We start from the raw sequence: 26,037 nt of genomic DNA on the forward strand, positions 1-26,037 counted from the left end.
GGAGAGATAAAAAGCTTCCAAGGCAAGAAAAAGTTTAAGGAGTTCATTACTACCAAACCAGTATTACAAAATATTTTTAAGGAACTTCTCTAAGAAGAAGTAACAATTAAAAAAAAGGAATATATTATTAATAATCAATTTAAATGGAAATAGATGAAATGCTTCAATCCAAGGTCAAAGGGTACCTGAATAGATGATAAAACAAGACCAATATATATGCTCTATACAAGACATTCCCCACAGAATGAAAGACACATAGAGCCTGAAAATAAAGGGGTAGAAAATATATTTCATGAAATGAAAAAAGAAAAAAAAAAGCTAAAATAGCATACTTATATAAGGCAAAACACACTTTTTGACTGTGTGCTGGCTTGGATGCCCAGTGACTCCCAGTATCCTTCAGGTATCACTTTTGTTCTTCAGTGTGCACTTGAATTTTGGCCAGATAGGACCTGTGGTCTTCTGGGGTGCCGTCCCTATCTCCCTAGGGCATCTGTGTATTGCAGAAGCGGTTGTTTGTGTAGAAGTTACCCTAGTTACCCCTCTCCAAGTTCTTGACCACAGCCATCAGCTTCTCCAGCTGCTCCCTCTGTTCCTCCCCAGTCACCGGGTTCTTGAGGCCACAGTATCTCTTCCCACACTACTGGACCAGGATCTGCAGGCTATAGTTGTCTGTTTTGGCTACATACTCATCTAAGAACTCTCCCCCTAAGTTTTCCTTGTGGGTGAATATTACCACCACGTGCCTCATGGCTCCTGCCCCAAAGACCTCCTTCGCCCTCCTCACTGCCACTGTGTCCTGGGCAGTAAAGCTACCCAGCTGCATCACCAGCAGAAGCACATGGGGCCCTGGGGCTGAGAGAAAATAACAGTCAATGATGTCCTTATACAACTCTTGGTCCTGGCCTTAGCCTCAAAGATGGAGAGCATGTCAACTACTAGGATGTTCCTTCCATTCCATGTGCCTATGGCCAACTGGCACATCTTTGCCATGGCCTGAACCCCCAGCCTGGACTCCAACACAGGTTGACAGAAGATACTGTTCTCAGTGGCACTTTTTCTGCAACCAGATTTTCCCACCAGGTTGAACTTCAGTGAGGAAGATGATGGAAACTGGTTATCTTCTTCACTTCCTGAAGGAGAAAAATTGTGTGTCTTTTTAAACTAGGGTTGCATCTGATTTTTCAGTCCTGGACCCACAGGGTATCGCATTAAAGCTGTGGACCTCCCTCCGAAGAAAGTGTCATATCTAAATACATACAAAGGTTTTCAACTTTAGGAGGTTCTCAGGTCATAGGAAGTCTACATAGGAAGCCCACTTTGGACCCATAGCCAACAAGTAAGTTACACTGAGAAGGTTGTTCCACATCCTTCATCAAGACCAGGGAAGATAGTTTTTCTGAAAGTAAAGTGGTCCCTGTGTTTCTCCAGGGATGGTGCCTAGCCCAGTTTCATTTTAAATAAATGTGAAGTTAGAAGGAGGCAAAAGATAAGAAGTCACACAAGGGAAAATATTACCACCTCTTTTCACCCACAAATTCCCAGGAACACTTGTGTAGAAGTGCTCAACATATTCACCTAAACCTTGGGAGAAAAGGAAGTGTCAGCTATGACCTTCCCCCAAGGACCAGCTGAGGGTCCCTGGGTCTCTGTTCTTTGGGTGGGGAGTTCTCTGCTTGAAATTGAGACAACAGAAAAGTCATAGTTAATGTCAAAGGGAAAATCTGGGAGATGACTCAGGATGGGTGACTGAAGAGGATTGGAATTTAAGACGATTAGTAATATATGTGATGGAAATATCTCCTACTTGGCTGATTGAATTACAGGAAGTTAGCAAAAGTGGTGTTGGAGAGAGTAACACTGAGCCAAGAGCTATAACCTTCCAGGGTGAGAACTCGGGGACGTCTAGAGTTCTATGAGCCCAAATGAATGCCAAGTTTATTGCAGTCTCCTAAAATCTATTATTTTATTTCTTCTACTCTTTGTTGGATCTTCCTTTTCTGCAGTGTTCTGTGTTTTTTTGTAGCATGCATGATTAGTAAATTTTTCTGGGATGTATTTATATTTTCTGCTCAAAGTGGACACAAAAAGATAAAATTTATTCACAGTTCAGTTCAAAACCCTGCAACTTCTGACTTGAAGTTTCATTTTCACATTTCCCACACATCCTGTGAACGGGGAGCATCACACTGAAGAGGTCAGATGGAGGTGGGGATGAAGATGGTGGGGAAGTTAAAGAAAAAATGAGCACTGACTTTTTATTCTTCAGTTTAAAATCACTGGTTTCCGTCACTGTGTTTGAGGTGAGGAAACGATGCCTCTTGAGGACTTGAAGCCTTTCTTTCCTTCAGCCTCAGCTCCATATTTGCTCTTTGGAAGTCCTTCCATCATCTTCTGGAATAAAAACAGGAAAAGGATAAAAAGTAAGTGTCCACATGGAGTGGTAAGGGCTGAGGTCACCTCCAGTTCAGACTACTAAGAATAATTCTCCATTGAGGAACAATTTCCATTGCTAATTTTCTAACTCACATTATGCCCCCTCAAAAGTCTATACATAACTTTAATAGAACCTGGTTAAGCTAATACAATAGACTGGGAACACATTACTTGGTCTATTTCTTTCTGTGGCAGCATACAGGAAAGCAGGAAGTGTTTTAAAACCAATCCATTACTTATGTTTCTCCAACTGGATAAGGCATGAAATGAGAAAAAAAAAAAAAGCATTCTTTATGGAATGAGGAGGGGAATATTATTTTATTTTATGTTTTGGAATCAAAGTAGGCCAACTTTCTGGGAAAAGTGCTTCCCTCTCATGTCAGTCCTTGAAGAAGTCATGTCCCAGATCCAACCTTCCCCTGGGAAGGTGCACTGTACTTTTCCTCTTGGCCACTGGATACCCATGTGACACAAAGAGTTTCAGGCACCAGAAATTCTCAGTACTTCAAACAAGCCACTGCCATTTACAGCAATGTGATTTTCTCTCTGTTCTAGCAAGTTTGTGATTAGCCCTCTGAACAGTTGGTGGAGAGAAGGGGGTGCCTTATCCAAAGAGAAAGAATCAACACTGAGGGCAAATTAAAGAAACACTCACTTCCTGCTCAGTGTTTAATCAAATGTTTTTCCTGGCTGGCTCTGTGGTTCTTGTCTCCCAGTGATCACCATTTTGTATTTCAGTAGATTTAAACAGAAATTGGCACAACCATTGGCATGAATTAGCGTAAATGTCTCATTCAAATGAGGCATAATATTGTGTCACTCATTTTGTTGTTAGAAAAGACTAGATGTTACATACCTAAGATGAGGTTATATTTACTTATTCAGTCTTAAATATTATGTAGTTATGAAACAAGTTTGTAGGTGAACTTATGAAACAAAAATCCACAATTTGCAATGAACAAATGTAAGTATTTTGACATTTTTTTACTGCAGATATTCTATTTGATTAAAAAGTTATCACATTACACATGAATTTCATTTATGCTTTTCTCCCTCCCTCTGCCTTTCAGGGGCAACCAATACTCTGAGCTTTTTATGTATCATCTCATGTGTGTATTTACACTTTTACCTACACATGTATCTATAGGTAATGTCTAATACTGATTTTATATTTTAAGCTTTTTCATAAATGACATTATTTGTATAAAATATATCCAATTATTTATTAACAAACTTTTTTTTAAAATACATTTTATTGATTTTTTACAGAGAGGAAGAGAGAGGGATAGAGAGTTAGAAACATCGATGAGAGAGAAACATCGACCAGCTGCCTCCTGCACACCCACTACTGGGGATGTGCCCGCAACCAAGGTACATGCCCTTGACCGGAATTGAACCCGGGACCTTTGAGTCCGCAGGCCGACGCTCTATCCACTGAGCCAAACCGGTTTCGGCATTTATTAACAAACTTTTAAGATGTTCCAAAATATATACTTCTGCAAAATAATCCCCATATTCTGCATATCTCTGTGCAACAATTAATGGATGGCTTTCATCTGACTAGATATTATCAATATGACTGGAGACCACTATGCCAATTCTCATTGATGCAAGCCCTGTGTGAGAAGTCCCCAAATCTGCACTTGCACTTGGTGATATTCCACTGTTAATTTTTTATCACCTTAAGGACATACATAGTGATGTCTTCGTACATTTACACATCCATGTTACTGATTACCATTGAATTTAAAAATGGTTTTAATAGTTTGTTTGCTATTCAGGTTGCTTCTGTTATATAGAAATGTTTGCACACTTTTCTATTAATTTAGTGGGATTTTTTTTTTTTTTTTTTTTTTGGCCCTCAATAGGTAAACCTAAGGTGGGTTCTGGCAATTGGAATCTTTCAGCTAACTGCTAACTAAATTTTCTTTCCTTCTTTTGCTTTTTTGTGTGCTGCACATTGGATTCCTAGAAGGACACAAACTACTGAAGGTGACTCAAACCTAAATAAAATCTAAAGAGGTTAAATTAAAATAAAAACCTACAACCAAAGAAAAGCCCAGTACCAGATGGCTTCACTGGTGAATTAATTAAATATTTAAGGAATTAACACCAATGCATTGCAGACACTTTAAAAAACCAGGAAAGGAGGAAGCACATCACCATTCATTCCATGAGTTCAGTATCCTTCAAAGATATTACAAGAAAAAAAACTACAGACCAATATCCTTTATGAATTTAGACATAAAAATCCTCACCAAAATAGTAGCAAATTGAATGTGGCGACTTATAAATACAAGTACATACGTGAGAAGTATGTACCATATGTAAGTATAGCTTTCTGGGATTTATACTATAGTTTACTTATTGAATTATATCCCAATATCTGATATGTGCAAGGCCTTCAATGTATAATTTGTCAGTCGTATGTCAGTTGAGTATCCCCCACTCCTTGGTGACTTGGTGAAATTGGAGCAAACTATCATTACACAGCATGGAAGACTTCACAGTCCTCCCCTCTGTTTCTAAGGGTTCCCCTTCCTTTCCCTCAGCCTCTCCTGTCTCCTCACTCCTGTGACAGTGTGCACTGTTTCTACTTCAGCCTGTGACTCTGAAAGCCCCAAAGGCACCATTTTTACTGTTTCTTAAAAACACACCGGTGTTTATGCAGAACTATTCATATCCAGCTATTTCTTTTTCCGTTTTAGAAACTTTACTGGAAATGCTACAGAGTACAAGAATCAGCACACAGACTTTCTCATTTCTTTTCTCTTTGCTCTTCCCTCTTTTTTCTCCTCTAATTTTTAAGATGCTTTTATTTGTGTATATGAGACTCTGTTCCTTAGTGGATAAAAAGCATGTCTCTTTTAGACACTCCAGCTTTGGTTTAAAAAGCAACAAACCAAAACACCTTACTCTCCCTGCTCCCACTTTATATTGAAAGGCAGGAATAGTCAATTTAACAAACATTTAAAATTTTTCCACATATTAGAAATACTGGATAAAGTATAGACAAATATCAAGTGTGGACCAAAAAACACTCAGGTTACTCCCATCCCATTTAAAAGAAGACATATGTGTGGTTATTTCTAGTATCTATTTCTTTTCTTGGACTTTTAGAAGACTCCATTCAAACGTCCTAGCTCTGGAAAAGAGCTGTCTCCTTTGAATTTTCTCCAACTGGTTTCCCTACCTGTTTGCTGGCTGCTGCCTGTTATTTCAGTTGTTCGATTGCTTTCTGTTTCTTTTTCTTTCTTGATTTTCTTTCTTTATCTCACAGTCTCCCATGTTGGCTGAGAAAAGCGGTTTTGTGGTGTGTTTCCTGTTTTGCAGCTTTTGGCCTCATCGTTCTTTGTTTTCTAGGTGACTGGGTTTGAGATTGGCTTATACTCTGCCCTTGTGGTTTCACACTCTGGGTGGCTTCTGGTGCAGCTTGAGACCAGACACTTGTTTGTTGCTCACAGCTAGGGTTCAAAAGGTCATTCCAATACGGGTTCCTTGCTGGGCACTTCACTAACAACTGCTGGAAAAGTGGCCAAGTCCTTTGGAAATACTTAGAAAATTTCTGCAGGCAAAGCCACCATAATGCAGAACCTTGTACCTGTTATTCACACATATTCTGACACCAGCTGTAATAGTTACATTGAGCTCCTCGATTCTGGGCACCAAGAAAAGTATGTAAAACTAGAGGCCACTGTTTTGGAAATAAGTTGGTGTTTTTTAACACTTCACACCAATCTTTGTCTTAAATTTAGGATCACATAGTAAAAAGCAACAGGAAAAATGTTACTTTGATAAGAGTTTGGGTACAAGGTCAAACACATCAAAAATGGGATCATTTTAGTCATTGCACTATAGCATTGTCTTCATTTTTTGCAAGTAGAAGAATATTTGTTATCCACAGCAGGAAACTATTGTTTGGTTGATATCTGTACTAGCTATTGTTAACTCACCAGCAACTCTTAGATCCTATATCTCCGAATCTGTCTTGGCCTTAAACAGTTTGTGGCTAAAGTTTCATGATGTTACTCAAGGCTTTCACACTTTGGATGCTCTATTTAAGCACAAGACGTGGTTGTTAAGGTAGTTTTAGTTCCTGCAGCAAGTAAAGGAGATGGAGGATTCATAGACAAAGCTCTGTCTCCCCAAAGGGAGTGCTTTTATACACTGTCTTGTTAATTAAACATTTCTTTTTTTTCTTTTTTTGTTTTTTTTTTCATTATTGATTAAAGTATTACATATGTGTCCTTATCACCCCATTGCCCCCACCCCCATTCATGCCCTTACCCCCCTGGTGTCTGTGTCCATTGGTTAGGCTTATATGCAAGCATACAAATCCTTTGGTTGATCTCTGCCGTTACCACCACTCTCCCCTATCTGCCCTCTGAGGTTTGATGATCTTATCAAAGCTTCTCTGTCTCTGGATCTGTTTTTGTTCATCAGTTTATGTTGTTCATTATATTCCCTAAATGAGTGAGATCATGTGATATTTATCTTTCTCTGAGTGGGTTATTTCACTTAGCATAATGATCTCCAGTTCCATCTATGCTGTTGCAAATGGTAAGGATTCCTTCTTTTTTAAAGCAGCGTAGTATTCCACTGTGTAGATGTACCACAGATTTTAATCCACTCATCTGCTGATGGGCATTTAGGCTCTTTCCAAATCTTAGCTATGCCAAATTGTGCTGCTAGGAACATAGGGGTGCATATATTCTTTCTGATTGGTGTTTCTTGTTTCTTGGGATATATTCCTAGAATAGGGATCACTGGGTCAAATGGGAGTTCCATTTTTAGTTTTTTGAGGAAACTCCATACCAACCTTACACCATACACAAAAATAAACTCAAAATGGATAAAGAACTTAGACATAAGATGGAAAACCATAAAAATACTAGAGGAATCCACAAGCAGCAAAATCTCAGACATATGCCAAAGCAATTTCTTCACTGACACAGCTCCTAGAGCAATGGAAACTAAAGAGAAAATACACAAATGGGACTATATAGAAATAAAAAGCTTTTGCACAGCAAAAGAAACCATTAACAAAACAACAAGAAAGCCCACTGCATGGGAGAACATACTTGCCAATGTTATAAACGATAAGCATTTAATTACTAACATGTACAGGGAACTCATACAACTTAACAAAAGTAAGATAAACAATCCAATAAAAAAAAACAGGCAATGGACCTAAATAGATACATTTTGAAAGAATACATAAGGAAGGCCAAGAGACATATGAAAACATACTCAAAGTCATTAATCATCTGAGAGATGCAAATCCAAACATTGATTTTTTCTTTGCAGTTGGCTACTATTGTGAGGTTGGGTTGGGTTCCTGGCAAGCTCATCTTGCTTCCCGCTATGCCTACCAAATACTGTGCTACATTTAAATACTTAGCAAGATGCATTTTGTAAGAGCTGCCCAGACCTTAAGATTCTTGTCCTAACTAACAATGATATCCACCATAGTATGGTACAGATTTACGTTAATAACAGGAAGTTCACCCTTATTGAAATCCCACTTGATGGTAGCCTATGATCCTCTTAATGTGCCATTGAGTTCAGATTGCTAATCTTTTGCAGAGGGTTTTTGCATTTATGTTTATCAGGGAGATTGGCCTGTAGTTTTTTGTTTGTTTTGTTTTTTCTCTTGAGGTGCCCTTGTCTGGTTTTGATATCAGAGTTATTCTGGCCTCATAAAATGAGGTTGAAAGTTTTCCTTCCTTTGCCCTTTTTAGGAGAGTTTGTGAAAGATGGGTAATAATTTTCCTTCAAATGTTTGCTACAATTCAGTTGTGAAACTGTTTGGTGTTGGCTTTTCTTTGTTGGGAGATTTTTTTATTCCTGCTTCAATCTCCTTACTCATTACTTGCCAGTTCATATTTTTTTTTTTCTTTATGTCTCAGTCTTGGTAGGTTTTATGCTTCTAGGAATTTTATCCATTTCATCTAGTTTATACATTTCTTGGCACATGACTGTTCACAGTAGTCTCTTATGATCCTTGTATTTTTGTTATATCAGTTGTAATGTCTCCTTTTTCATTTATTATTTTATTTATTTGAGCCTTCTTTTTTGGAAATTTTAGTCTAGTTAAATGTTTGTACATTTTTATTATCTTTTCAAAATACATCTCCCAGGTTTTTGTTTTTTTGTTTGCTTGTTTGTTTTGATTTTTAAAAAATCTTTTTTGTTGTTTTTCTGATCTCTGTTTCCTTCCTCTGCAGACTTTGGGTTGGTTTGTTCTCTTTTTTTACTGAGTTCTCTATGTAAAGTTAAGTTGTTTATTTGAGATCTTTCTTCTTTCTTAATGTTGTATCTAACATTACACCCTTCCTCTTAGAATTGCTTCTGCTGAATTTCATGTTTTTGTATGTGTGTTTCCATTTTTATTTATTTCAAAATATTTTTATTTCCTTTATGACTTCTTTCTTGCATCCATTCATTATTAAGGAGTGTATTGTTTAATTTTCATGTTTTTTGTGTGAGTTTTTTTTTCATTTTTCTGCTGTTAGTGACTTCTATAGTTGAATAATATTGTAGTCAGAAAAGATATTTAGTGTTTTTTTCAATATTTTTAAATTTGCTAAGACTCGTTTATATATATACTAGAGGCCCGATGCACTAAATTCATGCATGGAGGGGGGTTGTCCCTCAGCCCAGCCTGTACCCTCTCCAATCTGATACCCCTTGAGGGATGTCCGACTGCCTGTTTAGGCCCGATCCTGGAAACAGGCACTTGGACATCCCTCTCACAATCCAGAACTGCTGGCTCCCAACTGCTTGCCTGCCTGCCTGCCTTCCTGATTGCCCCTAACCGCTTCTGCCTGCCAGCCTGATCACCTCCTAACTACTCCGCTGCCAGCCTGTTTGCCCCCAACTTCCCTCCTCTGCCGGCCTGGTCAGCCTTAACTGCCCTCTCCTGCAGGGTTGATCACCTCCAACTGCCCTCCCTTGCAGGCCTGGTCCTTCTCAACTGCCCTCCCTTGCAGGCCGGGTGCCTACCAACTGCCCTCTCCTGCTGGCCATCTTGTGGTGGCCATCTTGTGTCCACATGGGGGCAGGATCTTTGACCACATGGGGGCAGCTATATTGTGTGTTGCAGTGATGATCAATCTGCATATTACTCTTTTATTAGATAGAATAGAGGCCTGGTACAGGGGTGGGGGCAAGCTGGTTTTCCCTGAAGGGTGTCCCTGATCAGGGTGGGGTTCCCTTGGGGTGTGGGGTGGCCTGAAGCAGGGGCCTGTGGTGGTTTGCAGGCCAGCCATGCCCCCTGGCAACCCAAGCGGAGGCCCTGGTATCTGGAATTTATTTTCCTTCTATAATTGAAACTTTGTAGTCTGGGGCTCTCTCAGCGGCCAGCAGCCATTTCTGTTGGGGTTATAATTGAAACTTTGTTGCCTTAAGCGGTTGGACCCAGACAGGGTGTGCGAAAAGCTTTGCTTCCCCTGTTGCCGGGGGCAACCCTGGCCTGCTCTCTCAAGCTCCATTCTGCCACCATTTCTGTTTGAATTTGTTTACCTTCTAAATTGAAACTTTGTAGCTTGAGTGGAGGCTTAGGCCTGGCAAGGGCAGGCGGAAAGCTTGGCTTCCTCTGTTACCTAGGAAACCTTGCTCTCTGTGGCTTTAACATCTTGGTTGGGTTAATTTGTATACTCGCTCTGATTGGATGGTGGGCGTGGCTTGTGGTGTGGCTTGTGGGTGTGTCAGAGGTATGGTCAATTTGCATATTTGTCTAATATTAGGTAGGACTATGTCCAGTCACTGAACAACAGGCTGCTCAGGACTGATTCAGACAGTGGTCAGGTGTGTAGAAAATGAAAATGGGTGACAACTGGCACCTCAAAAAAGGATTGAGCCACCTAAAATAGTGAAGAGGTGGATAAATAGAAAATATTTTTATCAATTAAAAATCTCTGCAAAAGCCAATTGATACTTGGAAGCAAAATAATAATATATGATTTAGTTTATATTTTCTGTAAATGTATTTATACTAATAATAGACAAACATGTAAATTTTTTTACCTCCGCAACACCCACAGCCAATCAGGAGTTAGTAGGCATATTAACCCGACAAAGATGGCGGGCCTGTGGGCAGCAAGCATGTGCACAGGCACCGAGTGGAAGGGGGTGGGTTGGGTAGGGCACCTAACCACCTGCCCAGAGGGCTACCAAAGGCGACAAAGCCAGGGGCCCTGCTCTGGGCCTGTGGGCAAAGTGTGCAGGTGCGGAGAAGCCAATGGGCAGTGTGCAAAGAAGCAGAGCAGACAGTGGGATGGGAGGGATACCTTCCCACCTGCCTGGAGAGTGTTGCCCAAGGCAAGGAAACAAGGGTCAGTGTGCACAGAGAGGCTGGTGAGCAGGGGAGAGCAAAATGTCTGCTTTCATCGCATTGGGCAGTGCACTCCGGGTGGGTGGGCAGCACAGGCAGTTGTAGAACAGCAGGTTGGCAGCCCACTTTGGGCCAGTGGGCAGAGCATGCAGGCATCCTGCCCTGCCCAGGCTGCTCCAGGCGTGTGGACAGCAGGCATGGAAAGCTGCTAGGCGGGGGAGATGGGCCAGTGGAGGACGGCCTGTACTCACCACATGGCGGTGGTGGCAGCTGTGAGTGCACATGTGGAGCCTGCTGGCCCAGCTGAAGTAGCTCCTGCAGGTCATCAGCAGAGAGGAATGGCTGCGCAAGTCCCGCTTCCTGGCCCAGAAGGTGCGTGATCTCAGGGACAGCCACTGTGGTGGGCCAGACTGAAGTCCTCCTGGCTGTGCCACAGGGTTTTCGGATCTGCACAGCTGCAGGCCTTCAGTGCATGAATCCTCTCCTCTTCCCCCTGGCATGCGAACATCCCCCAGTGTACTGTCACCCACGTGCACCTGCAACAGTCCCGGACCATGGGGTGAGCAAGTTCCCACCTACTCCCTCTCCCCCCTGCCCCTCTGCAGCACTTCCATCCACCCCAGCATGCCTATGTCCCCCATAGGATGTGTGCATGTCCCTTCCAGCATGCTCACATCCTTTGGAGAGTGTTTGGGTATTCTGGGTTCTGAGGGTTGGTGCCTGTGAGATGAAAGTGAGAGGGCCGAGTGGTGATGCCCTGTTCCTGCAGAGGCCAGTGCAGCCATGAGATCACCTCTGTGGGGCTAATGCAGGTGCTGAAGCAGGAACAGGTAGGGACAGTCACACCTGGTGGGCCCAGGCGGCCCTCACTGAGGTGCCTTCGGTCAGCTTTCAAGATTAGGAACCCAGAGGAGGCAAGAAGTTCTGTCTTTTCAGTGAAATGGTGGGATAGTCAGGGTGACTGCAGAGGAGGAATGTGTACTTTGGGTGCCGGCACCCCTGAGCAAAGGCTGCCCATACTGAGCCTTGCTTGCTTGGACCCTAGTGCACTTCTGCCAAATAGTGGGTGACAGGAGGTGCTTTTTCAAGTTAATGAGAGAAAACATTGATTCTCCCTCTGCTCCTGAAGGTGGAAAGTGGAATGGGGAGACATGTGGGGAGTGAGTGAGGTTCCCCATCTGGGGATTCCAAATCCGCTGTTGATTCCTTTCACTGCTGAATAGAGATGAAAGGAATGGTGTCCCCACAAATGTATACACACTTTGAATACCTAATAATTCTAATGGGTTTAAGCATAAAAAGAAAGAAACAACAATGGAACTGTCATCTGTTAAAAGTGTGGGCACAAACTGGCAGTCAGACATTTCCTGAGGGGTCCCAGATTATCGAGGGTGCAGGCTAGATGGAGGGTTCCCCCTCCACCCCACTGTGCATGAATTTCATGCACCAGGCCTCTAGTAATGTATAACAGTAATGCAGAAGGTAGGAAGAGACCTTACAGCATATGTGATGTGATATAACATTCGCTGAAAGTAGAATATGATAAGTTAAAGGTGCATATTGCAAACCATGGAGCAACCAATAAGAAAATCAAATGAAATATAGAATAACACAAGAGTTGAAATAAAACAGAATTTTAAATATTCACAAAAAAAGCAGAAAAAGTCAAAAAAAAAATAGATGGGACAAACTAAAACAAATAGCAAGAGGATGAATTTAAACACAACCCTATCAATAATCATATTAGATGTAAATTATCCTAATGATCTAATTGGACAGTCACATTGGATTTTGAAAAAGCAAGACCAAGCTACATGCTGTCTAAAGGAAATTTCACTTTAAATATTAGAACAGAGACAGGTTAAAGGGAAAGAATTAAAAAAGATATACCATGAAAGAGATACAACATGCACAGATTAGGCACATGAAATCTGCAGGGGCTGTATTATTATCAGACAAAGCAGGCTTCAGAATGATACCATTTTTACACCCTGGATAAGGAAGTACATTCCATAATGATAAATAGGTTACTTCTTCAATCTTATCTAATAAAATATGCAAATTAACCATCACTTCATTACACCACAAGCCACCCCCACCATCCAATCAGGAGCAAATATGCAAATTAACCCAACCAAGATGGCTGCGGCCATGGAGAGAGCAGAAGGGAGGCTCTCGGGCGATGGAGGAAGCCAAGTGTTCCACACACCCTGGCCAGCCCTGGCTATAAAATTCCACTCCTGGCTATAAAATTTCAGTTATAGAAGATAAATAAATCCCAATAAAAATGGCAGCAGCCATGGAGCTGGAGAGAGCAGTAGGCTAGGATTGCCCCCAGCGATGGAGGAAGCCAAGCTTCTGCAGCCCTGGTCTGCCTTGGCCTCTGCTTAAGGCTACAAAATTTCAATTGTAGAAGATAAATAAATCCCAGATACCAGGGCCTCCCCTTGGGTCGCTGGGAGGCGTGGCCAGCCTGCAAACGACCATAGGCTCCTCGCCCAGGCTGCCCCATGCCCCAAGGGAACTCCCACCCTGATCCGGGACACCCTTCAGGGCAAACCAGCTGGCCCACACCCATGAACAAGGCCTCTATCCTATCTAAGTCTATCTAATAAAAGAATAATATGCAAATTGACCATCACTCCAATACACAAGATGGCTACCCCCATGTGGTCAAAGATCCTGCCCCCATGTGGACACAAGATGGCCACCATAAGATGGCTTGCAGGCGAGGGCAGTTGGGAGGTACCAGGCTTGCAGGGAAGGGCAGTTAGGGGTGATTAGGAGTGCAGGAGAGAAGTTAGGCATCAATCAGGCTGGCAGGGGAGTGGTTAGGGGGTGATCAGCCTGGCAGGCAGAAGCAGTTAGGGGAAATCAGGAAGGCAGCCAGGCGAATAGTGGGAGCCAGCAGTCCTGGATTGTGAGAGGGATGTCCGACTGCTTGTTTAGACCTGATCCCGGTGGGGAGGGCAGTTGGGTGCCATGAGGCCAGCAGGGGATGGCAGTTGGGGGCCATGAGGCTGGCAGGGGAGGGCAGATGGGGGCCATGAGGCCAGCAGTGGAGGGCAGTTGGGGGCCATGAGGCCGGCTGGGAAGGCATTTGGGTGCCATCAGGCCAGCAGGGGAGCAGTTAAGTGGCAATCATTCCAGTAGGCAGGCTAGTAGTTAGGAGCCAGAGGTCCCAGGTTATGAGAGGGATATCTGACTGCTGGTTTAGGCCCCATCCCTGGGATTGGGCCTTAATGGGCAGTCGGACATCCCTTGAGGGGTCCCAGATTGAATATGGTGCAGTCTAGGCTGGGGCACACCTCCCCATGCACGAATTTAGTGCACCGGGTCTCTAGTAAGATAATAATACTGAATTTTCATGTACATCATAGATAACTGAGCTTCAAAACAACAACAACAACAACAACAACAACAACAAACCAAGCCAAAAAAAAAAAAAAAACACACAAGAGAGCTTCAAAATTCAAGAAGTAAATGCTGACAAAAACAAATGGAGAAATATTCAAATGCACATTTATAGTTGGAGATTTCAACATTCCTCTCTCAATATTGGAAGTATCTTCCTTTTTTCCTAAATTGAGCACAGACAAGGGAAGAGAAACTGTGTTTTCTAGTTCAGATATCTACCCACCCAACTCTGATTTGTGATTTCATTGCCACATTTCCCAGTCTTATCTGAAGGGGTTCCTGAGGGTCAGAGAAACTCTAAGACTTAGATTTGCTTCCTGATCTCTGGGCAGTGTGTGGCTTGGTGTGTGCCATCTACTCTTTCTAGGCCACTGTTTCCTCCTTTGTCAGAAATAGACAGCAGTCTCTCCTGTTTAAAGATCTCCTGAAAACACTGTGAGTGGACTGAGGAGGAGATTGTTCACAGTGGTGCTGTTGATAGTGTTCTGTGAGGATGATCGTCAACTCAGCTGGGAACATGTCTTTCCTGACCAAGCTGCTGCTCTCAGATCCTCTATGAAGAGGCTAAATTACACCAGGATGATCAAGGTCACAGAGCTAGCATGCCATAACTTATGGGCAAGGTCTGTCCAAGGGTGAGCAGAGGCTGTTGTCCCTTCTGAGAAAGGTCATCTTTTCTCTTAGTGTAAAGGGGGTGAGTGAGTGTTGGGACCAGGAGATGGATGTGGGGTGGGGAACATTATCCACTCTTTTGAACAAAGGAGATTTGCTTCAGCAATGGGTAGCAAAAACAGGGGGAAATGACCATTTACCCCTTACATTCCATCCTTCAGTGATAATATGGTGTGTGTCTTCCACGTTCAGAAAACTCCATACTCAGAGGTAGAATTTGACCTTGTAGGACCATCATCAAGGCCTTTTTCTAGATGCTGATGACCATTTAGGAATTCATGACACTGCTGATAAAGCAGAACAGATGATATTTCTGCTACCTTTCCATTATGGAGTTCCAGCTCAATTCCATTGTGGTCCCATAACATATCCCATATGATTCCAGTTCTCTTAAATGTTGTAAGATTTTTTATGGCTCAGGATATGGCCTGTCTTGATATATGTTCCACGTACACCATAAAAAATATGTCCTTAGCAAATATGAACTTCTACAATCCTCAATAAATCCATTCATTGAGGGTGTTATGGAATTCTTCTAATCCTGGTTCTATGTAGCTGTTCTGTCAATTGTTGAGGGGGCGGTGAAGTTTCTATCTCTAATTGTAGATTTGTCTGTTTTTCCTTTCAGTTGTCAGTTTCTGCTTCACATATTTCACATCTCTGTTGTTTGGGAAAACACATTTAGGATTGCTCTGTCTTCTTAGTGGAGTCACCTATTTATCATTATGTAATGTTCCTCTCTGTTTCTGGTAATTTTCTTTGTTCTGAGGTCTAATTTATTTGCTATCAATACAGACATTTCTTCCTTTTACATGAGTAATACTTGCAACACTGATATTTTCAATCCTTTAATTTTCAGCCTGTTTCTACCATATGGTTGGGTCATGAGTTTTAATCTACTCTGCCAATCTCTTTCTTTTAATTGATGTGTAGACAGCAAAAATACTCTCTTCCCTAGTGGCCTGGATTACAGCCATTGTGGGGTGTGCATGTCCCCTGGAAATCCTGGCTGCCCTTTCCTAGATTTCTACCAGCTCAATCAATGTTCATTGGGGACTGATAATCAGTAAGATAATCAAGTACATATCTTCCAGCTGGGCAGGGGCATTACCTAGTTAAATGCACATACAGGGCTCTTACTGTTTCACTCCAGACACATTTGGGTTCATCTTATTAGTCCAGAGTTTGCCCATTCCCCTCACAGAGCTCACACAAGGGGCAAGTATGCACATATTCTTATCACAGGCATTCTCTTCATCTCTTCTGTGCTCCCATTCTTACACAAAAGAGTCCCAAACACAATTTCATTCATTCATTCATTAAATAGGTTTAACTACCTATAATGTATTGGGCCAAATCCAAAAAACTATTGACACCACACAGACACAGCCATGCTTCCAGGTTCCCCAGAATGTCAGAATAGAGGAAAGAACATTGGAAAGGTCTGGGCTGGATTTGAAATGGTACTGTGAGGGGGTTTGTTGACTTTGCTTTGTATTTTCAGGGATTTCAAATGCGAAGGGCAGACAGGAGATTGTAATACTTACTACCACTTATGGATTTAAGATTTAGATATTAAATTTTAGAGGTAATTCTATGTTAGTGAACAAAGCTGTAGATACTAAGTTTTCCCAGGAGATTCAGCAGCCAGGGGCGACTTTGAAAAACCATGAGAACTAGAAAATTTGGCAGGGCCAATGGAAACACTTAGGGTAGTTGGCCTTGGAGACAAACAAGAAGAGAAATGGAGCTTTGGTTTTGGAAATTGAAGAAGAAACCTATGTCCCAGGTGATCTGCAGCCTCTGACTCTGCTCTGGGAGTAAAATCACTGTCCTGTCTCAATGTTTCTAAATATGTTCAGTGTCCTGGAGAGACTGGGACACTCCCCTCCAACTCCTGACATCCTGCCCCAAAGCTGAGGCTTCTCCAAGTAAAGAGGCTCCACCCAATCAGTCAGTATTTAATACAATCTAACATTCTGTGCTCACCAAGTCCCTGTGCACAGGACAGTCTGTCCTCAGTCTGCCTCTCCAGCCTCAGGACAAGGAAGCCCCTCACTCACATGATCCCCAGAGAGCAGATGTTGGGGCTTTCCCAGCTTCCTTGTGCCCTCAGGCCTGTGACTGTTCCAGCCTCCACCACACTCTGCCTGAGTCCTGTCTGTGCTTCAGCTTCCATTTCTATTTCCACCTCTTCATGTTGTCCTGGTTACCACAGGTGACTCTTCTCTCCAGTTGGCACCACACAATGAGAAGCCAAGGGAGAGGCTAGCTGAATAACTTGTCTCTCACCAAAGGACTTAGATGATGGGCTGGCCTGGTCCTCAATATAAAGGTGTTCATATTTCTGCAGGAACTCCCCCCACACCCAAAACCTTCATACTGTTCACCCCCATGGAAATCAATACACTCCCATGACTGACACCAGAGCTGAAATGGAGAAAGAGCCAGAGATGCAAAGGCCAGGAATTTTGCTAATGCAAGGAATCCTGGCCAAAGGTGGAGATGAGAAGGTTCAGGGAACTGACAGTACCGTGGGTAAGCTGGGATTTCAAAAGTTCCTGAACAGATCCAGAGAGCTGAAATCTGGGGTTACATACACATTCTGTCATAGAGGAATGGAAACCATGGGGAATTTTATATGTTAAACCTCCAAGGAACTGAGTCTATTCACCTAGTCCAGGGCTTCCTGAACCACCTTTCTCTGAGAATTATCTAGGGGATTCTGTCAAATGTGTATTTCTCAAAGATTTTTGTTCACATACCTATAATTTCAGAATATAAGCACCCCCACACCCCAGCTAGTGATTGTGATGCACTCAGTGCTGATCTCAGTGTCTGAATCAGATTTCCTAGTCCAGCCCCTCATCATGCAGAGAAGGGGAGGGAGTTCAGAGGGCACAGCCACCCACACAGTCCTGGGCAGCTTGTGTTGGGGAGCAGTGTTTAAGGACACAAGTAGGGCAAGTGTTGGAAGACCATGGTCATGACCTTTGCAGTCTCTAGCATGTTGCTTTCTGGGCACTTGGAGGAGAGTGGAGTGTTTTAGGCGGTTCAGCCCAGATATACAGAGGATTTTCAATTTAACATGTTCTGAGTTTAGACTCAGTTATATGTCCTCAGAAATCTCTTTGCCTTACTTGATATGCACATGGGGAGTCTTTTCTGCCTTCTAAAGCATGTTTTGATCCTTGTAGGAGAGTGAGTAGACCCCTTCCTTCCTTGTTAGGGGAGTAGGTTAGGAGAGGGCTTAGCCCAAGCAAGAGCCTGTGCATCTAGGCTGGAGGAGATTCTTGCCACTGCTCCTGAAGCTGCTGTGTGAAACTCAGGCATCTTTATGCACCCGGGAGTGTGAAGTTACTCTTTCTAGATCACATGCCCCTTCCTGGTATCTACTAGAATAGAGGTGCTCACTCAGTGAGCTTCTTGCAGGCACTGCATTCTTCCACGTCCTCAAAGATCCTACTCGCTGGCCTGCTCTCTTCCTCTGCTGGCATTCACCTTTCCTACAGAATCAGTGACAGGCTCTGAGGCTGGCCCAGAAGGCCCTGACCTACTGCTGTTCTCCAGTTGTGAGTGCAGCATGCTTTTCCTCCCAGCACATGGGGAAGTGTCCCGACTCTCAGAACTCGGAGGCAGGAAGCCCAGGGAGGGGCGCCCAAAGGTGACATCTTAAAAAGAAAGGAACATTCACCACTGAGGCAGTGGGATGGGCACTTTCCACTGGGAAACACAGCTTTGGACTGCAGTGATGTTCTCAGAAGCTCTCTGTCACACTAGCACTTGTCCCCTCAGGGGCTATAGCCTCAGGATAGAAGAGCATTTTAGGTTTGTGAGGCCTGTTTTCACTTCTAGACTTGATGACAAATTTTAACTCCTTTTGTCTTTAATATTTTCCTATAAAATGTCCTCTTGAGAGCCTCTTCCCTCGGACAGTGCCACCAAGGTGGTCCTGGTGCCAGGAATCACCTGCAAAGTCTCCTGGTTCTCATAGGAAATGAAGGTGTTTTCACTATTAAAAATGGGAGAATAGGGAGAGGATGAAAACTGTCATTCAGGGCTTACTCTAGCCATCTCTGAAGGTCTCTTTCCCCAGAGGGTCCTGAGAAAGTTGAGGAAAATAGCCAGTTACTGAGTAGTGGGAGAGTGGGAAGCTATAACAGGATTATGCTGATAGGGGGCCTGACCAGATTAGGTCATTAACCAGGATGTGACCAAGTCTAACTCACACTCTCTGAGTTGACTTTTCCTATATATAGTGAGGGGTTTTACTTAATGTGACTAATGGGCTGGGGTCTGATTTTCACACATTCTTGCCAGCTCCTTATCTCTAGTGAAGAATGCAACTCCCACTAACTCCACCTAGTTTTCTCCCACATTCATCTACACCAGTGATGGGCAACCTTTTGATCTTGGTGTGTGAAACTGTGCCAAAAAACTGAGCATAACTAGGGTAGTGTGTCACTTTGAGGAAAAAACTAACTCCAAGACTCTAGTCGCAAATGTTTCATCCTCAGGAGCAGCAAATGTTTCATCCTCGGCATGTGGCCGCGTGTTATCAGAAATGGCTATGCGTGTCAGTGCTGACACGCGTGTCATAGGTTCGCCATCACTGATCTACACTAATAAAAGAGAAACATGCAAATTGACCGTACTTGCCCTACACCCACAAGCCATGCTCACAAGTCAATCAGGAGTGAGTATGCAAATTAACCCAACCAAGATGGACCAAGCAGGAGGCTTGGGTTTCCCTGGTGATAGAGGAAGCCAAGCTTCCTGGCTGGCCCTGGCCTCTGCTCAAAGGCTACAAAGTTTCAATTATAGAAGATAAATAAATTCCAGATCCCAGGGCCTCCGCGTGGGATGCCAGGGGCCGTGGATGGCCTGCAAACCATCACAGGCCCCTCACCCAGGCTGCCCCATGCCCCAAGGGAACCCCCCACCCTGATCCGGGACAATCTTCAAGGCAAACCAGCTGGCCCCCACCCATGCACCAGGCCTCTATTCTATCTAATAAAAGAGTAATATGCAAATTGACCATTACTCCAACACACAAGATGGCTGACGCCATGTGGTCAAAGATGGCTGCCCCTATATGGACACAAGATGGCTGCCACAAGATGGCCAGCAAGGGAGGGGAGTTGGGAAAGACCAGGTTTGCAAGGGAGGGCAGTTGTGGGCAATCACGCCAGCAGGAGAGGGCAGTTGGGAGGGACCAGGTCTACAAGGGAGGGCAGTTGGGGGCAACCAGGCCTGCAGGGAAGGGCAGCTGTGGGAGCACCCAGGCCTTCAGGGGAGGGCAGTTGGGGAGGACCAGGCCTGCAGAGAAGGTAGTTAAGATTCTCACTCTTGTTATTAAAATTTGGTACATTATAAAAAATTAACATTTCTTCATTTGCTATGTTACCTTAGGGCAGTTTTAGAGACTTTAATTGTAAAAAATGTCACCATATATGGTTGTTCCACCAGCTATAACTCTGCAGGGCCCCTCAAAATCCTGTCTGAAAATGGAAACCCAGTCAGTAGTTTCAGATTCAATGTTGGTTACTCTGCTAGCTCCCCTCATCTTCCTTCCTGTTGAGTGCATGGATTTTGTATAATTTAGTGTTCCATTTTTGTTGTTCTTTAGTGGAGTAGAATGAACTATTGCTAAATGGGGCCTAGGTGAAAGCTCCCTTGCCTTCCAGATTGCTATGTTTATCTGGGGTCCTTGGCTTTCCAATCAATGCAGATGCATTATACTTGCAAAGGATAGGAGAAATGCTGGTATCTCCTTATATTTCCAAATACTTATTTGTGGTCTTTCACAGCTCATAAATAAGTTCCCTAATTCTAATTTTAAGTGATATTTTCAAGTGATATTTCTTCAAGAAATATTCCAAAACGATGAGGCTGCATCAGCTGTTTATTCACCAGTTAAGCTTTGAGAATATAATTGTTAGAATTTGAAAGATGGCAACATTCATGAGCACTGGTTCAATTCAGAGTAGAATTTATTTTGTTTGGCTCATGTCAGAGTCAAAGTGCTAAGTGTTGTGCCTGCTCTGAAGGAGGAGCAGGTGAAGGTTTGGAGACTCACAGGAAAACTCCTCCATTTCATGCTCAGGACAGCACCAACCTAGGAGGGGTCCAAAGTGACCCTGAACACAGTTCAGGGTGATCTTTATGGTGAAGTTTTTTCTTGGCCCAGGTTTCTCCTCTCACCCCTCTGAACACTTCAGCAGGTACAGATAAGAGGGCATGGGCCCTGTAACCTAGCCTTTCTAGCCTGTGCTGTGACCAAAACTTCAAGTGATGAGTTAAACAGAACAAGGAGGAAGTAAGGGCTGTAAAGTGCTGCGGTGGAGGCAGGATGCATGCTTTCCTCTGCACAAGTGAATTTACAATAAATCATCCTGTAGCTCATTTTTTGGAAATAGAGTGGATTATGAGAAACAATAAAACATTCTGTGCTGTGATACACTTGGATACACATTAAAATTACACCTTTGTCCCTTGGTAAAGATGTACTTACAGCATTTATCAGTAGTAATAAAGCACCTAAGGACATATGTTTATGGGAGAACTGGAGTGAAGAAAAAAAAAAAAAAAGTCAATTTAAACCCAAAATGAAGAAATATAGATAACAGCAGAAATTATGCAAACCAAAATGAAAATCCCAGAAAGGAGGCAAATGACTGAATGTTAACAGATCGATCCAGCAGCCTCTGAATTCTTTCTGGGTTCCTGTTCTAAGCAGCCTATTCTTCTGCCCCTATGGTCATGGAAGGGCTAAGAATTCAGGGTTGTCCAAGCAAACAAAGGGTTATGAAGTAAGGTGACTAAAAAGTTTTGGCAGATGAGTAATGAAGGGAGTGGAAGGTGTGCTGAGAGTGGCAGAGAATTGTGGGAGAAGCAGACTTGCTTCCCTGCTTCCAGCCTTCTTAGCTATTGGTGCCACATGGTAATGGGGCTAGGATCTGTCACTGTCTGTAACTACACATGACTCTGATGACTGCAGGCACTCAAAGCATGGGAGCCGAGGCCCGCAGTGATATTGCTCCTTCACACAGACCCTCAAGCCAAGAGTCCCAGGACGGTCCCTCCAATGGTCTTCCATGAGGAACCCTGTTCGCTGTCACATGTTTATCACTACAACCAACCAACATCCGAGAAGTGTGAGTAAACAGTCATGGCTCAGGATTCAAACTAGTGGGAGAGTCTGAGGACTTGTTCTCATGGGGCAAGGCCCAGATATTGGTGTATGGTGTAATTCCTTGGAAGGCATCAGACTTAGATGATCTGACACTTAATCTATCTTCTTCTCTGTAGAGATTCCAGGCCTCAGAGAGGTTATCATTTTGTCCAAAGCTATAGATTCTGCTAGTGGCAGAACCAGAACAATACAGCTTTCCTGACTGCATTTCATGTGTTAAAGGCAGACACTAGTGCTGATGTGTTCATATGACAATCTGCTCTGTCGCTCATGGAACAAAACCAGTGTCACTGATGTTAACAGAAGGGGACACACTGTCAGATACATTAGCATTGTGTGCTGCCAGCCGAGCAAGGTGGCTCCTGTGTATTTAAATGCACGGACACACTTTTTGTTTTACTTTGCAAAGAATGAGGCGCTACTATGTTTTTTTAGGTGAAACTATTTATAATTTTTAAAATTAAAATTTATTGGGGTGACATTGGTTATTAATAATATGCATATTTCTAGTGTGAAATCCTATGGTCATTATTTGTATATTACATGGTGTACCCACCACCAGAATTCTGGTCTCTTTCCTCTCCATATATTTGACTCCATTTACCCCTTACAAATACCCATCCTCCTTTATGCTAGTAACCACCATATTGTTGTCTTTGTCTCTGACTTTTTGTGAAACTATTTATTCTTTTGTGTGACTTGGTTGTACTGTTGGAGTGTGAGGTCGGCTCTTGCCAGTGGGCCTGGAGCATGCTCTCAGGCAGAGGTGATCTCAGGACCTGCTGTGCTCACACCAGTTTGGTAGTCTGCCCACTCTGGTAAGAGTCCAGGAGCCCTTCATTTCCACTTTCTCTCTCAAAAAGAAAGAATTTGGGGTTTTGTTTTGGTGCTGCATATATTTACTAAATTCTGCAGTAAAGGGCTGAGTTCAGACACTGTAAAAGTAAGGAGTATGGGGTGGTGCTGATTATAGGGTCAGTGAGGCGTTGCTGAGAGACAGAGTCAGGCAGAGTTTAAAGGCCTTTCTGAGAAAGCCAGCACTTCACTCACCAGCAGCCTCTGTGGTCCACCTGGGCCAGATATGCACGTGGGGGTGGGAAAGACTACTGTAGTAAACACAAGCTCATGCAGAAGGGGAAATCTCTGGGATGCTGAGCTTAGGAAACATGAACAGGGAAGGAGAAAGGTGTTGTGTGAGATTCCTAGGGCTGATGTAACACAGTATCCCAAACTGTGTAGCTTAAAGCCACAGAAACTTATGGTCCCATAGTTCTAGGGGTCCAGGATCAAAAGGTTGGCAGAGCCATGGTCTCTCTGAAGGTGCTGGGGAGGATCCTTGCTGGTTCCCAGCTCCTTGTGGCTGCTGACAACCCTTGGAAGTCCTTGGCTGACAGATGCATTGCTCTCTTTTCTTGACTGTTGCATTTTAAAAGGAGAACCCAGGCTGTACCCCCCAAACTGTCTTTGGAAACTCAAGTGTATTGCTTTCAAGCTTTTCTTTGCACCCAGTAGGAGAACATAACTCAGCGACTTCTCCCCCACTTTGTAACAAGAATCACCTTTCTTCCAGTGTCCAATACCACAGTCCTCAATTTGAACTGAGATCTCACCTTTAATATTCAAATTCCCAGCAACAGACTCATCAAGGATATCTAGGCATTTCCTATCAAGTGCCCCAGAATGCTCCTAGTATCTGTGCATTTCCCAATTCCCCAACCACAATCATATTTTAAGCACTTTTAAATTTCTTTATTGATTAAGCTGTTACATATGTGTCCTTATTAAGCATTTCTTTTACAGCAGAACCCCACTTCCTGGTATACACACTGACACTATGAAGTCAATACTCCTTTTTAAAGATCACTAAAGGGAGTTACAGAGAGGTTAACTTATCCACATGTGGTAGGCTGAAAATTACACCCTCCCTAAACCCAGGATAATCATGTCCTAATCCAGAACATATAAATGTTACCTCATTGCAGAAGTGATGAAGTTAATGATTTTGAGATGGGAGATTGTCTTGGATTATCTAAGTGGGTCCTACATGTAATCACAAAGGCCCTCAGAAGAGGGAGGCAAGATCAAAGGAGGAAAAAGACAATGTGATGATGGCAGCAGAGATTGGAGTGATGTGATCACAAAACAAGTGATTCTGGAAGCTTCTAGAAGCTGGAAGAAGCAAGTGATAGATTCTCTCCTAGAGATACCCTCAGCCCTGAGGATACCTTCATTTTATCTGCATAAGACTAATTTCAGGCTCCTGACCTTTAGAACACTAAGAAAATTAATTTGCATTGTTTCAGAAAACTAATTTTTTGGTAATTTGTTATGGCAACAATAGGCAACTGATATACCAAGTTAATTGTTCATTATGGAAGTGTCAGGACAGTTCAAGAAACCATTCCTTTTATCTCCTGTTATTATTTTTGCAAAGTTGTAATAATTTTGAGCAGAAGAAAGAGCCTTGAACTCCACAAGGCATACTCTGATAGAAGTTACAGAAATGTATTTTATAACCCCAATCTTTAAAAACACACACACATATTTGACATGTATGTCTATGATGTAAAGTATAAAGGCAAAAGGAATAATAGGAAAATTTAAAATAGGAAGCCATGTCTTTCTCTACATTCATCTCTTTCGTTCTGACTATGTGGAAGGAGCAGCATCCTGGGAGTGGGGAGAGCACCTTCATGAAGTTGCAGGTGGGGACCAGCAGCAGAGAGACAGGTGGCTCACAGCAGAGCTAGATGTGAAAAGAAGCTCCTAAGGATGAGAAGCATGGCCAACTGAACAGCACAGGAGAGACATGAGGCAAAATTCCTTCTATCAAAAGTCTCCTAGAGGGAGGTCACTTCTAAGAGAGGGTACAGGGATGGGAGCTGTGTTCCAGATGCTCCTCCATGGCCATGGACCTCAGGGCTATGACCATTCAAGACCACATCCTATTCCCTATAGCATCTATGGATTCTATTTCGCCCACATCCCTCTTCCCTTTTGGGAACCTATGAGTGTGCCTGGAGAGGCAATTAGTTGTCCAAAAAACATAAAAGGCAGCTTCTGGATGGACAAGTTTCATTCAGGGAATATGGAGAATGAAGTGAAACTGGGGCAGTGGTGGAGATATTTTGAGCAGGAGATGCAGTTCTGGCTCTGCTCTGGACTCATATATATGCAGCCTGTGAAGGTGAGCTTCCTCTATGTGTGACTTATAGGGTTGCCCAAGGACCTGTGCTTAGAGTGTATAATTTTTAATCATGATTTCAAACAATGGGCTTGGTGTTTTCCTTTTGTGCCAGACCTTGTGAATTAGATAGCTGGCCCTGATCTGTGTCTTTATTGTAAATAGAAAAACTATTACCTGGGTTCCTTCAAGGTTACCGAAATCATCAATACCAATAATTGGTCCAATAATATGACCATTTACACCATCATTTCCAAATATATCTGCTTCCCTCCATGGGTAGCAACCCTATTGTCACTTCTGTCACATTTGGCCCTTTTAGTACCTACCCTCAAGTTTAAGCATTGACTAACCCACTTTCTCAATCTAGTGAAGCAAAATGTGTAATCAAAATTTAATCCATTTGTGGTGATGCAACAGACAACTAGAACATCTTGTCAACCATGAGAGATTCAACAGCCTGCCTCTCACCTTAAAACAAGTTATAGATCCTTTGGGATCCATCCATGGTAAATCTAGGATAAGCTGCCTCTGTCTGGGCCTAGAGAGGGAGAAGGTAGGAAGGGTGAGAGGGAGGTTGCATTTACTCCCTGGGTACATCTTTATATGTCACGTAATGTAGACTTTCAACCATGCAAGAACCACACTAAAAAAAAACAAAAAAACAAAAACAAAACTAACACAGAGAGATTATGATCATTGGAAGACTTTTCCCAGGCCTCTCCTTTCTCTTTTCCACTTGGCTCCCAATGGTTTATGCCCCTTTGGCTTTGTACCTGAGTTTTGATAATTTCTGAA

General features: G+C 43.0%; 1 pseudogene; it reads right to left on the reverse strand.

Moving 5' to 3' along the window:
- Positions 1-406: 406 nt before the first annotated feature.
- LOC103304573 (GTPase IMAP family member 5-like) lies at positions 407-24,136 on the reverse strand (annotated as a pseudogene).
- Positions 24,137-26,037: the final 1,901 nt, after the last annotated feature.

Source organism: Eptesicus fuscus, chromosome 14 (assembly GCF_027574615.1).
Source record: "Eptesicus fuscus isolate TK198812 chromosome 14, DD_ASM_mEF_20220401, whole genome shotgun sequence".
NCBI classification, from domain to species: domain Eukaryota; kingdom Metazoa; phylum Chordata; class Mammalia; order Chiroptera; family Vespertilionidae; genus Eptesicus; species Eptesicus fuscus.